Consider the following 14,133-nt stretch of genomic DNA (forward strand, 5'->3'; position numbering starts at 1 on the left):
CTTTTGAATTATGGGGCTGGAGGAGACTCTTGAGAGTCCCATGGACTGCAAGAAGATCAAACCTCTCCATTCTTAAGGAAATCAGCCCTGAGTGCTCACTGGAAGGACAGATCCTGAAGCTGAGGCTCCAATACTTTGGCCACCTCATGAGAATAGAAGACTCCCTGGAAAAGACCCTGATGTTGGGAAAGATGGAGGGCACAAGGAAAAGGGGACGACAGAGGACGAGATGGTTGGATAGTGTTCTCAAAGCTACCAGCATGAGTTTAACCAAACTGCGGGAGGCAGTGGAAGACAGGAGTGCCTGGCGTGCTCTGGTCCAGGGGGTCACAAAGAGTCGGAAACGACTAAACAACAACAACAACTTTTTCTTTAAAAAGAATAAATACACAGTTATTTGACCACCTTTTGTGTCTCAAGTACTGTAAAACGCATCCACACTATTGTTTGGCGTTTTAAAAAGAAAACCTGCCCCTCTCCCCTTCAAATGAAACCGAAGTGACGTACAACCAAAAGAAAAATCACAACAATAAAAGTGTAATTACAAATAATAAAGAACAGTAAAGAAAGCAGCAGCATAATATGGAAGGGGTGGTGGTGGAAAGAAATCATATAACGAAAAAAAATGACTAAAGCAACAGCAGTTCAAAGGGGGAGAAAACAACTCCAACACAAAAAGCAGAAGAAATAGAACAATCTAAGCCACCCTTTGGCCAGTGCTAATGGCTTCTCTGTCCCTTCCAGGCAACCAGTTTATTGGGCATTCATCCTGATTTGTTTGCACAACATTTGCAGGGAGGTTGTACAACCTCAGCTGTTTATTGACCTTTCCTTTTGATTGGAATGTTATGTGACATCAGGTCAAGTCGTTGTTATCTCACCCTTTTTAATGCATTTCCCTGTCACTTTTGTAATAATAAAAGATCCAATTCGCAGCTCTCTCTGTGTGTGTGTGTGTGTGTGTGTGTGTGTGTGTGTGTGTTTACTATGCAACATCAAGAAATCCACTGTATTTACACGACCTGAATTTGTTGGCATGCAGCTGAACACCACCTGCAAAAAAGCAACCGTCTGGAAGTGCTGCCCTGAGCTCCTTTGGAAGGAAAGGTTGGGTATAAATTATATAAATATGGTATAAATAGATAAAATGGAGTCTAAAACAGCACAGGTGGGCTTTCTTTGGGAGGGCACCCAACAGAGATTGCACTGCATCGGGGAAAACACCTGCTCCTGATAACTACCTGTTTGCAAGCGAATTTGGAGCAGAGCCTCATATGTCAAACTACTTGGGAGGGAAGCCATTTGGGGTTTTTAAAGAGAAGAAGCACCAACACTTTAACCTGGACTAGAAATAGGCATATTGAACAACAATATGGGGTGGGGTGGGGGAATAGGCCCAAGCTGTTTTGCTCTAGGGAGCAGCCTGACAATAGCCAGTGGTGGCCTTTGGGCTTTCAAATTTCAGCAGCATCCTGAATTGACATATGAAACTGAGCTAGTTCCAGTGCAGCCTATGATGCTCCCAGTCTAAGCACATATCCCCCAAATATAAAAAAGTTTTCTGTAGTAATTTTCATTCAATTACATTGCCCCTGCTTAGTGCAGTTTAAGAAGCCAGCAGATTGAATGGAATTTCAGTGCTCTAATTCACTTAATTGCAGGCAACTCTCACCACTCCTGTGGGTAGAGTTCCTTATTAGCATAGCAATTGACTCCCTCTAATGTCTGCACAAACCTTCCTTTGCTAAATTATCGCCTTTGAAACACCATAACAATGAAACATTTGTTTACAAAGCAATTAAATTCTGCAGAGGAAAATAAATGAAACCCGCAATGGGCTTGTTCACAAGTTACACTGCTTGGTCGGATTTCTCATGATTTTTCTGTCATGCTAGAATGACAAAGTACCAGACTGAATGCTATAACACCTAAACAAGTCCTTTGTAAAAGAGGATAAATTAAGGTTATTTATGCCCTTCTCTCACAGCACACACACATACACACACACACACACACACACACACACACACACACACACACACACCTCTCAGTAATTACAACATTGCAATCTTATCTCTAAACTGCAGTTGCTTGCATAGGAACAGGCTGTACAATATCCTCTGAAGAGTTGCACCTCAGGACAACTGATTGCTGATGTGTTTATAAGTAACTCAAAGCTGTGCCAAGCCTTAGTTTACCTGCACCCCAGCCACTTCCACATGGTGAATGCTCCCATGTATGCTTTAATGTCTACTCTTGTTCCACGTGATCACATTATCTGTTTCTTTGCTCCGTATTGGCATCTACTGGCAAACACACACACACACACAGAGAGAGAGAGAGAGAGAGAGAGAGAGAGAGAGAGTACTGAGTAACCTGGAGGAGGGAAATAAAATACTTTTTCACACAGTACATAGTAGAATTTGCTACCACAAGATTTCACAATGGCCACCAACTTGGATGGCTTTAAAGGGAGATTGGATGAATTCATAGAGGATAAGGTTACCACTGGCTACTAGTCATGCTGGCTATTTACTCTCCCCAAGATCAGAGGCAGCATCCTTCTGAATATGTCACCCCTTGCCTGCAGAGCTGGCAGCCTATCACCCTTTTCGAACACCCTTCCGTCAGCCTCCTCTGCCCTTTCCTTGGGAGTCCTAGGCAGCTACTGCTGCCGTCCCTGGTCTCTGAGCTGCCCCTCCCCACGCACTCCAAAGAGAGATGCCTCCCAGACAGAGGCAGAGCAACCTGCTCTGGTACTCGGAGTGGCCTTCACCCAGGGGGTGTGGTGCGCCGCCCGCGGGGGTGTGGCGCACGTCCCGGAGGGTGCACAGCAAGCGGCATGTACCCCGGGGGGGTGCTGCCGATTGAGGGCCAACATTTTGTCACACACCCCTTTGGAATGGCACCCGGGGCGGACCGCCCCACCCCCGACCCCACCTCAGAACTCCCCTGCTCCCAGAGGCACCATTCGCCTGCAAAGCTTGTTGCCAGGGCTGTTGCAATAAACAGCTGTGTAAGCCTTTGGGAGGCAGAGACATGAGAGGGCATTAGAGGAGGAAGGGAAGGAAAGAAAGAGGGACAGAGGCCAGTGTTGCCCGTGGCACCCCTGACCATCATTCAAGGCACCCCAGGGTGCCATGGCACACTGGTTGAAAACTACTGCCCTAATGCAACAGCCACCACTAGTTGCACTTGTGTCCTGTTTACAGGCTTTCCATGGGTATCTGCTGTCCAACTTTGAGAACAGGGAGGTGGACTAGGCTTGATCCAACAGGGCTGCTCTTACATGTGTCAGCTAATTGGGAAGCCAAGCAAAAGGTCTGTCATTGCCTGGGGAAGTACAGTTGTCATAATGGCACCACCTTTTTGAGATAAAAAGGACAGATCCTTAACTGGTACTGATATGTAAAGTGAAGAATATGGATCTAAGTGACTTGGATTCTAGGCTCACAGGCATCAGTAGCTTCAACAGACAGAAAGTGATTAAGTTCAGAAACATCTAGTGCTAAAATAGATTTGAGACTGAGATGTTGTGCGAGAGAGCTGTGGTTGGCTGTCTGTGGCTAGCCAGTTTTACAACAATTCTGAAAAGGAAGGGGAAAAATATTTTCGTGTAAATTCCTGATCTCCAGTGTGTTTTTCCAGAAGGCCAAGATGAGAAAAAGATGGAAGTTGGCAAGTCAAAGTTCCAGTATCCCACCATGGCCTGCTGCCAAGTTCACTGGCCTGACATGGCACTATAATCCAAACCCATATTTTGCCTTATGGTTAGGTTGATAACAACTGGGAACTACATGGCAGTCCCCAGAAGGCCAAATTTGGCCTAGGACCTTCTTTGCTGATCTGGTGTGTAAGGTGGCTCCAGGTGATCTCAAAACAAAAGGCACACACAAAAATCCATTAATGGGCAAGACTTAGAATGAGGGGGGTGGGAATACATCCAGTGCCATTCCCTTGATAACAGCAATATATGGGTTACGAGCATAACCCCTGCAATGCTAGGATGGTATGCTCATTGCAAGATTCCCAGAGACTTCTACCCTTCCCATTTATTTTAAGGCAGCACAACCGAGCCATTCCTCTTATTTGCTGCATGGGCATTATAAAACTGAAGTTGGTTTTTATCTTAGACAAAAGGGGAGTGCTGCAGTAAGGCAGAATTAGCAAAACAGCATTAAAAATAAGCACAGCTATTAATTTTAATGGGTTCCTTGTTATGACCACTATAAAGTGAGTAAACAGGGAATCCTGCCAGTTCTGTCACATATTCTTCCACTGAAGAGGAAGATCTTTAGTCACTTGATAATGCAATGATGGGGCTTGGCTCTGTGTGTGTGTGTGTGTGTGTGTGAGAGAGAGAGAGAGAGAGAGAGAGAGAGAGAGAGAGAGAGGAGGGAGGGAGGGAGAGAAAGAGTTGATTATTTTAGATTTTCTTCAGCATTTTGTTAGCCAATGAAGAAATCTGGCCGACTTCTTAACACTATAGCCAAACACAGAGCTTCTATAGAAACAGGGTGCAAATTGCAAATGCCAGCTGAGGCTTTAGCGGAAAACATATAAACTGAAATAGACTCACAAAATGCAGAGCAATTGCTCTTTGCAGAATGCTGGAATGAGAAATGTGTGATATAGCCTTTAATCTTTATTAATTTTGTTTTCTCCTTCAAGCCTATTTTTGTCTTGGATTTAGCTGTTCCTCCTGCTTTTCCCTTAGTTTCTGGTTGCCACTGCTGCTGGCTACCCACAGTAGCTCCTTTGGACTACATTTATTGGATTAAAGCAGATCAATGCCTGTATCTTAAAAAAACACACCAAGCCTTGCACATGGAGTAGGCTTCCGAAAGCTCCACACAGCCATGCAATTGGCCCTGTTCTTCCCATTTCCCCCCATGCCCCAACATTCCAAAATACAGTACTATACAATTCACACTGGCAGCGAAAGCTCCATTTGTTGAAGAGGAGGAGAAAATTGCTATTGCGGTTTGTGTAACAGCTGTCGTGCAGTGTGGGCCTAGGGCTCAGGTTGGCCACCATGAACCTGCTGATGGAGATGAATTTTGAGACCTTTGAAAGATAATGCACCTAGGTTCATATTCCATACCATCGGTTGCAAAGCCTGTTCCCAAATTGGACAAGATATTTTCATAATATGGTTTGGTGCAGTGTAACTGATTTTTCCTTTACAAATAGGGCTTTTTGAGGCGGGGGCAACCAGATTAGGACCATGGGATAAGATACAGGGCTGGGGGATTTAACCCTTCCTCCTCCATTGCAGTTCCAGTCAGTATTTCTGCCACCATCAACCACCAACACACACACACACACACACACAGCAAGCAATTCACACTCAGAGGGAACACAAGAGCTTCACATTTTGCTTTTTCCACTGCAATCTTATTTCTAGCTTAAAATGTTTGTCCTTGCTCAACATACTAGGGAGACATTCATATTCGGTTACCAAGGATTATCACTAAGTACTATTCAGAGTAGACATATTGAGAGTAACAGTGCTAAATTAGTTATGTTCATTAATTTCAATGGGTCCACTCTGAATGTAATGTAGTTGGAAGCTTTTATAGCCCCATTCCGGTGTTTACCTGAACATGTGTGGGGTTAAAACTAGTGATGGAGACAGGGGTGTGCACACAAACCCAACCCCAAGGTCTCTCTGGGCATGCAGATACCTTTTTATTTTAAAATTTATATTTGTACAGCATTTTATCTTTTATTTGCATTTGTATTTATTACATTTACATACCATCTTTATTTTCCAAGGATCTCAAGGTGGTCTACATGGTTCTCCTCCTCCCCATTTCATCCTCACAACAACCCAGTAAGGTAGGTTAGGCTAAGACAGGCTTCCTCAACCTTGGCCCTCCAGATGTTTTTGGCCAACAACTGCCATGATCCCTAGCTAGCAGGACCAGTGGTCAGGGATGATGGGAATTGTAGTCTCAAAACATCTGGAGGGCCGAGGTTGAAGCCTGGGCTAAGAGATGTTGACTGCCCAAGCTAACCCTAGGCCAGCTCTATAACCATTACACCACACTGGCTCCATGCAGATTCCTTTTTAGACCTTCATGCGGTTAGCGCAAAGGTTTGTAGAGGGTTCCTAAACACTTAGAAACCACATCCAGACCTTTGCACTAAAGATGGGAAGGTATGAAAAGGAGACTGCATGGAGCTAGTGTAGTGTAATGGTTATACAGTAGGCAAAAGAGCCATAGATTGAACATTGGCAGAATAGTAGAGGGAGGAATCAAAGATGAAGTGAAGGCCCCCTGCTTGGTCAACAGGATGAATGGTGATGCATGCAAGGGATGCGGAGAGAGTGACCAAAGAGAGGACGGCATGAATACAGAAGCTGTCAAAAAGAATTGTGCATGCCCAGTAATTAAAGTTGATTGAAAAACAACATAGTTAAGAACTGGGATGACGATGACGGCTTCTTACATGCTTTTTTTGTGGCATCTCGGTGAATATTTGCATTACACAGAGGCAAATCCAGATTTGCCGAATGAATGTACACTCAACAGGGAGCTGCAACCAATTGCAACTCCCTGCTGAGTATGCCTTTATGATATAACCTGTTTGCAAACATAATTTTGTCACATTCACACTTCACAGTTTTAAGTGTACGTGTAAGATATATTATGTGCGAAGAGGCCCTTTAGGGTGCCTATGCAGGAACTTCTGTTCCTGGTTCCATATTTTAATATAAAACCACCCTTTGTGTGGAAGATATTATCGGAGGTGCATGTGTGGAAGAGGCGGTAGAAACCAAGATAATATTGTAGAGCTAATAGTAGAGCTCAAGCTAGCTATGCTGCTAAACTGGTGGAGATCAATGAAGTTTCACACAGACACATGTGCAGCCTGAGATGTGCAAGAGATGAACATTTTATCCAACTCCCCTCCACCAAAAATCTATGCTACTGTGCTGTTGTAGTAACAGTCTAGAAAGCGATGTGTGTTCAACTCCTACATTGGTCAAAGGATGCTTGCATTGCAGGCGGCTGGACTAGATGACCACCATAGTTCCTTCCAACTCTACAATTCTACGATTCAAAGTGTTACTCCTACTGCTCACTCAGTGAGTTTCATGGCCGAGGATTTCATGTGGATGGATTTGAACCTGGGCCTCCCTCTGAGATTTTAACTACAGCAATACAACTGGACTCAGACAAATTTAAATTTCTTTGGACAGCGTCATAGTCTCGTTACTGAGCAACAACATGCAGAGCTCAGTGGAGTGGGAGACCAGCCAACTAGAAGAGTCTCTGAGGTGTACTTGCCTGGAGGCAGAGTCAGTATCCAAAGCCAGGTCCAGTCCTAGTGTTGTGCAAACAGCAGTCCACGTGGTCAGGTGGTCAGGGATCAGGGAACCTGATGATCAAGGAGGAAGATGAGTAGAAAGCAGCAAGGTAGGGCCAAGAACTACAAGCGTTGTTACCAGCATATGCCTGCTGCTGGAATCCTTGCTTAAGAAGGCTGAAGCCAGCTGGTTCTCATCAGTGCCTCCTCCTCTGTGTCCTTGAAGACACAGGTGCAGGTGGAGTCAGTCCTCCTTCTCCCCCTTCAGGCTGCTGTTCAGCAGGCAGGGCTGACTCCTGGCCCATGACAGACAGGGGTTAGGGTATATTTTGCATCTACTATACTTTTTGGAATGCTGCTTGTTCACTATTTGGACACCTCTTAGGATATTGTAACCAACTTTCACGTTATAGTTCCTGAGATCAAGGAGGAGGTTTTCATCTATATTTGGATACAATTGGATGCCATTTTGAACCAAGATGGTGGACTGAAACTTTTAAAACTGTACTGGTTTTAACCACAGGTTTTCTGGTTTCTCGGAATTCCCAAGCAACACTGGATACAAAGCTGTAAGTATGGAATAACTGAGAGATAACAGATTTATATGAGAAAAACCTAGATCAGAATGTCAACCACACACACAAACTCAACTCTTGTAAGTGGTGATCAGCACATGGAGAACAAAAGTTTGAGACCATCACCAGGTTTTATTTCAAGATGCACACACACAAATTATCCCCTCTTCCCAGAAAGTATATTCAGGTTGCTTGCAAAATTAAGCGCCTGGGTAGATTTAACAAGTAGTCAATACTTGTTAAAAAAACAAAACCCACCAATATGTGTGCACAAGTGTGTCATGAAATGCTTTGAAACAAGGTGCACCCTTGGTTTGTGAAAAGCAAAAGGAAATGATGTGGTAGCTTTACTTAACCTAGGTGCAGCTCTCTTTGCAACCTCTCATTTTTGTCTTAATTCCCATCAGCTGAGAGTGCCAATGATATCAGATTCCATCATCATTGCAATGCTTCCAATTACCCTTCATAGTCCATATATGGCTCCACTTAAAGTATTACATTCCAGAATCACAGACACAACTTCCAGCCTACCTTTGACTGTCTACCCCAAAGACAGCAACAATAGCACATTGTGGACTGCACTGTCAGTATGGTCCCGGATGTCATGCCAGCAGAAAATGCTCCCATGTGGCATTATACCTTTGTTTTGGAAAAACTATAGCCAAGTGTAGTTTAGCATCAACATGCACAATCCAAGCATAGAACTAAGTTCAAACAGATACATCATAAATTGCAGCTAAGGGCACCTTCACACACGGCATTTTAAGGTTGTACAATGTGCTTTTCCAACATGAAAAATACTTCCAAGAAGGAAATAATATGCACACTCCAAGAAGAACATTGCATGTGTCTTTTTGGCACAAATATGCAGTGAAGTACGTATGTTTGTGAATACCACCTGTGACAATCTACACATAGGTTTTGTATAGGCAAGATCAGTAGCAAGATAAGGTAACTGGGACAGTTGTCTGGGGTCTATGCATGTTAGAAAAGCAACTGCATTCTGAGCCAAACCTTGCACCTTGCACAATGATCTAAACTACGGGCATTTGGACAGGTGGTCCATGGATTGTTGCCAGCCCACAAGCCATCAGCTGCGGGCTCCTTGTGACTCCACCACAGCCTAGGTTGGGTGGGATGCTTCAGGGGCCAAGTATGGTACTGGTCTCTGGCACATTGGGGATGGGGTTGCCAGCCCACCACATCAGATAGTTTGAGAAGCACTGCTCTACACTGTGCCTTCTCACTGATTTTCAGAAGCCTAAGATGGATAGTGGAATAAGAGTTACAGAAGTGAGCAAATGGCACGCTCCCTTTAGGGCCAAGAAATTACTCTTGTCCAGGGAGGCCTCACACAGGTTTCTTGCTTGCGAAAATCTAAAGTCACCTCATTCACAGATGAGTGCAGAAAAGGCATAATGCATGAAATGCTATTACCCACCTCCAGAGATGTGTAGATGTGATTTTTAAAAGACCATGTGCCTCCTATTCCAACTTTATTTATTCAATTTTTAATATTGCATTAGATTTTTACCCCACCCTTCCTCCAAAAAAGAACCCAGGGTGGTAAACAATAAACACAATGCAAAGTGATTAAAATATTATTAGGAACAAATAAATATCCTCATAATTTCAAGGTTGCTCAAAACATATTTTAACCATCAAATGCCTTTGTTGAATGGGAATGTTTTAAAATTCTGCCTAAATGTTAAGAAAAATAATTGCAATGTATGCAGATTCTTGTTTTTCTGATACTCATATTAAATTATGGATTTCTCTTATCAATACCATACCTTTCAGGACACAAATCTTTTCAAAGCAGCTTGCAAGTAGCATTAAAGTAGGGTTTTTTATTTTTTTTAAAAAAACACCAATAAACACTATCAACTTAGGCCCCAACTGCTCTGTACATTTAAAACAGTGTCATACCACTTTAAACAGTCTTTCCCAAAGAATGCTGGGAGCTGTAGTTTGTTAAGGGTGCTGAAAGTTGTTCTTTCACAACTTTCTCCTATTCTCCACACAGAACTACAATTCTCGGAGTTGTTTGAACAGTCAATCCCTCTTCACAGGGAACTTGAGAAGTGTAGTTCTGTGAGAGGAATAGGGACCTCCTAACAACTCTCAGCGCCCTTAACAAACTACAGTCCCCAGAATTATTTTGGGGAAGGGTCTTTCCCAAAGGACAGTTGGTGGCTGCATGTGGTAAGGTGTTCCCACATTGTTCCCAGCCAGGATGACACAGGAAGTTCCCGTACACTGAGCTGGACCATTGGTCCATCTAGGTCAGTTTTGCCCACACTGACTGGCAGCAGGTCTCCAGGATTTTAGCCAGGAGTGTTTCCTGGCCCTATTTGAAGATCCTAGGGATCAAACCTAGGATCTCCTGCATGCGGGGCAGATGCAGCCTCACAGAGCTATATTATAGTCCAAGCTCTCTGGGGGACCTGGGGCCACTCAAAATCTCCCAGGCTAACCAAACCTACCTCGCATGGTTGTTGTGAGGATAAAATGGAGAGGGGAGAGCCCCGTACACGACCTGCAGCTTCATAAAGGTAATGGTTACATATAGATGTAATAAATTAAATAACAAATAAATAAGCTCCCAGGGACATACAGGTGTTTGTGTTTTTGTTTTTGTTCGAGTATCTATTTTGTACTCTCTCAAAAGTAATTTTTTTACATATGCTTTTGTTTTGAACTATTGTTACTTGGTCCTAAGCTCTGGGTAGAAACTCATTCTGGATATAGGAGCAGGGTGGGGGTGGGGGGAAACAACAACAACAGACTAGTTTCAAACAAAGCTTGCAGCCTACGCAGAAGCCTGAAACGGAGCAGGAGTTTTATTGTCAAAACATTCCCACACAACTGCCGATTGTTAAGTGCGATCTTGCTCTTCCTGTCAAGTGCATGGGGAAGGGAAGGGAGACGCGACTAAGGGGGCCTGCTGCCTACACAGCAATATATATATACCCTGTGCCTGAGAGGAAAATAGGTACACTCGCAGCACAAGCCTGTGCCTGTTTACTCAGAAGTGAGGCCTACTCAATGAGGCTTACACCCAGGTGAAGCGGGCTCAGAACTTGCAGCCTCGTTTCACGTTCAGCGTTCAGTGGGGTTCACAGTGGGGTCACATGAACAAGGCAAGACGCATGAGAAATGCCCAAAAACGTTAATGTCAAAATAATTTTAACAATACTCAAAGCTTGTTTACTCGCTGAGGCATATTTTTATACTTTGCATTTTTGCTGACTCTCAAAATACTAAGAGTTGCACCCAACTAAATTATTGCACTTGTGGAACAAACTTTCACCCGTTCAGTAGAGTCTCCCTGTCTCTCCACCCTCCACAAACACCCTGCACCTCCCCTAGATCCGCTCTGGAGGACTGGGAGAACCCCCAGAGCAGATTTACGAGGGAGCACAGGAGGAGGAGAGCAGGGTGAAGGTCTTTGGCACTCACAGTTGTTGTTCTGCGTGCACAGTGATTTTGTTGGATGCAACCGAATACATTTTCAGTTGAGAGACCTGTGGTACATTACATTTATTGTGCCATAAAATTTTAATATACCGGAGCCTAATTTGTCAGATCCATGAAATAGGGACCTACAACAAAATGTTGCAGTGGGTAGTGCTTCTCTTCAGTGTTTAGTCAGCCATGCTGTCCTTCAGGAAACTCCATTTCATTCCCCCATCCTTTCTTAGTTTTCCATTTTCTGTCCCGCAACAGTCAGGCCCCATCTGCGCTATACATCTGAAGCAGTATTATACCATTTTAGACAGTTATGGCTTCTCACAAAGAATCCTGGGAACTGTAGTTTGTTTAGGTTACTTCGAGTTTATAGAAGACTCCCGCTTCCTCTCACAGAGCTACAGTCAATCCCTTTTCTAAGGGAACTCTGGAAATTTATGAAGGAAATAAGGGTCTCCTAGCAATTTTGTGCTGGTGTACAAAGCCCTGGACAACTTAGGCCCAGGATACCTTAAGGAGCACCGTACCCCATTTGTCTCACGTCAAGCACTGAGACCATATAGGGGAATATTATTAATGGTCCCCCATAGACCAGAAACATCACTCAGGTCTAGTAGAAGTTATGCCTTCAATGAAGCAGACTCGACTCTATGGAACTCCCATTAGAAATCAAGCAGGCACTGTCACTTCTCAGTTTCAGACACCGGGTTAAAATGGTTTTATTTCAGTAGGCCTTTGCAGTATGAATGTTGTTCTAACGTTTCTGTTTTCTGATGCGATTTACATTTTACATTCTGTATATTGTGTGTTTTATTTTTTTCTATAAGCCACTTTGAGACTTATAATGAAAAGTGGGGCTGGGGCAGCTCTTCATCTTGTCTATGGTGTCTTTTCCTAAACATCAGGAGTCAGAAAAAAAAACAATGGCTGAAGTGAAGGGACTGTGGCCTTAGTGGCTGACAGTGGCTCTCAGGGAAGCTAATTCCAAGAGTCACCCAAGGTTGCCAATTGACTTGACTGCCCCCTTCCTCACCTTCCCTTATTCTTTTTATCTCCTCTCCCCCTGCTCACTCCAGCATAACAATTTCCCTTTAGGAAATGTTTATAGTAGTCAGGGGTCCTACTTTACAGAGGACGGTCCTGTATTTGATGGGCTGTCAGAGGATAGTCTGAAGGCATCTATCAGAGGAAGGCCTGTCAGAAGATATCTGAAGGCATCCTCTGTTTGAAGGGCTGTCCAGTCAAAGTCTGCTTGAAAATAAGGAATAAAGGAAAATACACTTTTCCAAAGTAGACAGTCTTAGAAAGTATGGTATATAAAAGGAGCTGCCACCATCATGAAAACATAAAAGGCTCTCTTGGTGATACCATAGTGTCCTTTTAGAAAAAAGGCCTGGGTGCTTTTGGAGTATGATGAAGATCTTGCAGTTCACCCTCAAACATTCCCCCTGATCACTGATAATGGTTGGTGTATGTGCTTGGTCACCATAGAGATGGGGAACTGTATTGCTGTGATTTTATAACCACTGTATGGCTTTATCTTTTTCTACACTGCTTTTAAATTTTTAAATATTGCATGGATTATAGGTGTTATAAAACAAATGAATGAAAAGTGTCCCCTTCCCGCCCTACAGATGAGTGTTGTTTGACCTGCAGCCCTGCAAATGTTGTTGGACTCCAACTCCCATCAGCCCCAGCCAGCATGGCAAATGGTCAGGGACAAGGGAAACATCTGTCCAGAAACATCTGGAGAACCACAGCTTCCCCACTCCTAATGCAACAGTCTGCTTTCTCTGTGACACAGCCTACTAGCACCTGAGGTAAGATTGATGGAGCGAGACTGAGGCAGGACAGCACCTCTTCTCTAGTGGCACCAAGGTAGGTCGAGCTCTCTCTTGTCGGAAGGCCCATCCTCCATCTTTCCTCTCAACTTTCAGAAACATTGTGGAAGCAGTTCTTTTAAAACATTTTTTCTTGTCTGATCCCAACTGAGTATTTCTTTTCAGCTGCTCTGTTTGCTTTTCCTATACAGTAATTGATGTTAAGCTATAGTGTTTTATCTTTCGGCTGTTGATTTTATAATTTAGCTTATGTAAGGAACTGGCTTTTGGAGCAGCATGAAAATGTCGGAATAAACAAACATACATAAACAAAAAGGGTTGCCAGATCTCATAGCTTGACTTGAAGTTTCTGCGGCTGCTTCTCAGGATCTCAGGTTGGGGAGTGGGGCAGAGTTAAAGGGTCTGGAGACATTATGCCTGACTTGAGAGCTTTTGTTATTTGCTCCATCCACCTCTATTCCCTTTCATAACCCCTTCCCTACTGCCAGACCCGTTTGGGAGCTCCCAAGTGGATCAGGCTCCAGCCCAAAGCTGCACGGTTTACATTTGGCATTAAATTTAAGCAGTATGAAATGCATCCTAAGGCTTCTGGGTGTTCCAGTGCTGTGGCCATTCCACACCTGATGCAATAGGACATCAGGTGAGTGACAGGTGGGCATGGCTGGTGGGGCAGAGAACTACCCGGCCACAGATTCGGCCTTTGGGTTCCCATCCATGTGCTAGAGGGGTTGCTGACTGCCCCCTTCAATCCAAAATCTCAGGGTCTGAGCCTCAGGAAATCTGGAAACCCTTTTCACAAGCTATAAATAGGTATTTTCAGTGTAATCTGGCATGTTACTCTTTAGATTTCTTTTTGTTGTTTGGTTCCAGAACCATTAAGGTGGCAAGCTTGATTATAGGCTTTTTCTCCTCAGCACTTAAGGCTAAAT

The 14,133-nt window shown here is 43.9% G+C and overlaps 1 long non-coding RNA gene across 1 annotated transcript in view; it reads left to right on the top strand.

Moving 5' to 3' along the window:
- The first annotated feature begins 10,007 nt into the window (after positions 1-10,007).
- LOC308472270 overlaps positions 10,008-14,133 on the top strand; it is a 69,112-nt gene continuing 64,986 nt past the window's right edge. The window contains exons 1-2 of the long non-coding RNA XR_013983393.1: positions 10,008-10,447; positions 12,998-13,241. This is a non-coding gene — a long non-coding RNA (uncharacterized lncRNA). The remainder of the gene's footprint in view (positions 10,448-12,997; positions 13,242-14,133) is intronic.

This window comes from Podarcis pityusensis (genome assembly GCF_964106645.2).
Source record: "Podarcis pityusensis genome assembly, chromosome: 2".
Classification (NCBI taxonomy): Eukaryota; Metazoa; Chordata; class Lepidosauria; order Squamata; family Lacertidae; genus Podarcis; species Podarcis pityusensis.